At 63.6% G+C, this 3,168-nt stretch overlaps 1 pseudogene; it reads right to left on the bottom strand.

Annotated features, from left to right (window-relative positions):
- Positions 1–383: 383 nt before the first annotated feature.
- Positions 384–2,826, bottom strand: LOC134434735 (serine/threonine-protein kinase pim-1-like; annotated as a pseudogene).
- Positions 2,827–3,168: the final 342 nt, after the last annotated feature.

Raw genomic sequence — 3,168 nt, 5'->3', positions numbered from 1 at the left:
GCCAGTGGCCAGGTCCAGGAAGAGGTTGTCATCCTTGATGTCATCCTCACTGTCCCCAGCAGCAGCAGCCCCACCTGGTACAGCTTCTCCAGGGGCTCCTTTCCCTTCCCTGGGGGCAGACCAGGCTCTCAGGGCTCTGCCCAGGGCCCCAGCTGTCAGGGAACCAGGACAAGCAAAACCAGCTTGGATGGCGGCCACCAGTGCTGGGCAGAGCAGCTCAGCTCCAGCACAAGGGCTGTGTGTTCCCATCTGATGAGCCCTGGGCAGTGACACAGGCAGGACAAAAAGTCTGGGTTCCTTTGCTCATTATCGCCAAGACATGTGTGCACCTGTACATTGCCAGGGCCCTGCATCACAGTGTGCCTGTGGCTCTCTCCCTTCTTCTACGGCAGATAAATATCCTGCATCCAAGGATGACAGAACAGCTCCTCTAATGAGGGCCTTTCCAAGTCCAGCATGGATAAACACTGCCTGATCAGATCTTGGCACTCTGGCAGAGAAACCAGAAACCACTGGGCAGTTGGAGAAGGCTCCTGTTGGCTTTGTCCCACTATTCCCATGCCCAGGCCGTGCTGGATGTGCTCAAAGCTGGGCCTGAACTTTCCCATCAATTCCCTGTTTTGGAGGAGAGCAGGACATGTGCCACCTCCTCAGCAGCTGCCAGTGCAGGATGCTCACAAGCCCGCTGCTGTCTCCCAGCACTGGGATTCCCCCCGTGCCCAGAGAAGAGGATCCACCTAGAGAGAGCCCTTGTGGCCGTGAGAGCTGATGGTCCCAGCTGATGTTCTGGCCCCTCCTGAAAGGGTGCTCCCCGCAGACCATCTGGTGCAGCAGGATGCCCAGGGACCAGATGGTAGCTGGCTTGCCATAGTACCGGCCAAAGTGGCTCCATTCCGGGGGGCTATATGACCGTGTTCCTATGGAATACAGATGGAGTTCATCAGGGGGATGCTGCTGCTCCCAGAGCCTGGCCCCAGCATCCCTGGGCATGTGGGGGCTGCCCCAGTGGCACACAGGGTGACCCACTGCCCTCTCACCAGCACCTGGGACTTGTGTACAGACTTGGGGTTGGAAAAGAAGCCACTGGTGATGGAAGAGGAAAGTGGAAACCATGGCAAGGCCTGACCATGACAAGGAGGAACCCACTCAGTGCTGGGAAAAACCATGCCTTCATCCTCCCTATCTGCATTGCAGCAAAAAACATTATGAACCCAAAACAAACCAGGTGAGTGAAGCAGTCCAAGCCCTTTCTCACCTGCACACCAAACCGGCTGGGGCACATATTCTGCCCCTGCCTCTCTGCTACCCCCACCAATGGGTGTTTTTGTTGGGCTGCCTGCCCCAGCCCCAGTTCTGGGCACAGTGGTGGGCAAAGGCTGCCACCACAGCTGGAAGTTGTCTCCCCACTCAGCCCTGCTCAAAAGCACTCAGCTGAAATCTCAGTGCCATGAAGGGCAGCAAAAGGGGGAATCCCCACTGCCACAGCCAGCTTGGGCTGTGAGATATTGGGCCATGAGATGCCGGGACAGGGAGCACACCCCTGCATGGGCTCACCTGCAAAGTGAGTGTAGGCTGTGTCTTGCAGGTAGATGCCACAGCCAAAGTTGATCAATTTTGCCTGGCTGGTGTCCAGGTCAAGCAGGATGTTCTCTGGTTTGATGTCCCTGTGCAGGACCCCGCAGCTGCTGCAGTGCCGCACGGCCTCCAGCACCTGGCGGAACAGCTCCTGCGCCTCCTCCTGGGGCAGGAACCGCCGTGCCCGAATGAAACGCTGCAAGTCCTGAGAGCACTCTGGGTGCTCCAGCACCATCACAATGTTGTTGGGGATCTCAACAACAGCAGCTGGACCACACCAGGGAAGCCAGTGGACACCTTGGCCAGCAGCACTATCTCCAGGGGTGCGCTGGTGCCGTCAGGCTGCGGGAGGAGCACGATGCCGTCAGTGGGGCTGATGCTGTGCCGTGGCTCGGGGAGCCCTCATCCAGCCCGGGATGCTCTGCGCCCTGCGCTGGCCCCACGCCCGCTCTCCCTCGGGGTGTCCTGGCAGCTCCCACCCTGCCGGATCTCAGCTCATCCCCAGCCGGCAGCCCCAGCTTCTGCTGCTGGTCCCGCTCACTCACCAGCTCGCCCCAGTGCCGGACGCGGTTCCGTGGCACCCTTTTGATGGCCACCTGCAAGCCAAGAGCAGCAGCGGGGTGAGCTCGCCGCCCGCCCTGCCCAGCCCCATCCTCCCTCCGCCTCCTCCGCCTGCACCGGCCGCCGGCCACCGCTCACCGGGGTGCCCTCCGAGAGCCGCGTGGCTGCGAAGACGCTGCCAAAGCCGCTGCGCCCCAGCAGCAAGCCCAGCCTGTCCTGCTCTTTCAGGCCCTGCTGCGCCTTCCCTGCGACCAGGACGCGGCGGTCAGCGCTCGGCCCGGGGCCAGCAACGGCGCCCGAGCGCCCCTCACCCGCCCCGGGCCGGCCATGCCCAGGCGTTCGCTCTTCGGAACGCGGCACGGGAGGCTCGGGGCCGGCGGCCGCGCTGCCGAGCGGCGGAGCTCGGGCCGGGGGAGCCGCAGCGGAGGCGGCGGGAGTGGCCGTGCCGCGTGTGTGCTCCGCGGGCCCCGGGAGGAGCCGGGGCCGGGTTTGGGGCCGGGCTCAGGCCAGGCGGAGGCAAAGGAAGGCGATGCCGCCCCAGCCCCAGGCACTGATGCCCGCCCAGCAGCGCCACCGCAGGCACGGCCAGAGCTGGCCCGAGGCGAGACCACAGCGGGGTGGCCGGGGCTGGGCACCGGGCAGCCCTGCCCGGGGTCAGGGGTGGGCCGGGGGTATGGCCCGGCCAGGCATGGGGAGAGAGACTGGGAGAGGAGGGGACACCGGGAAAGGAAGAGTGGGAGAGGGTGCGGGACTCTGGGAGAGGGAGAGGAGAAGCGTGAGGGAGTCGACAAAGGCGCTTCTTTCGGGTTTTTTTGCTGTTTTTGCTGCTTTCCCTGCCGATGCTGCTGCTGCTGCTGCTGCCGCCGCTGCAACTGAAGCTCTGGGGCCGTTTGTCCCTGTGTCTGTTTGTCCGTAGCCCGCTCGCTCCTGCGCTGAGCCCGCACTCCCTGGGGGTCGCCCCTGAGCCTGTCCAAACATGGGAACTTTGCTGTGTTCAGCCAAGACCCAGAGTCTGGACTCAAGGCAGCGGCA

This window comes from Melospiza melodia, unplaced genomic scaffold (genome assembly GCF_035770615.1).
Source record: "Melospiza melodia melodia isolate bMelMel2 unplaced genomic scaffold, bMelMel2.pri scaffold_46, whole genome shotgun sequence".
NCBI classification, from domain to species: domain Eukaryota; kingdom Metazoa; phylum Chordata; class Aves; order Passeriformes; family Passerellidae; genus Melospiza; species Melospiza melodia.
Note: the sequence above shows the minus strand (reverse complement) of the source record. Positions and strands in the feature narration are given on the sequence as shown.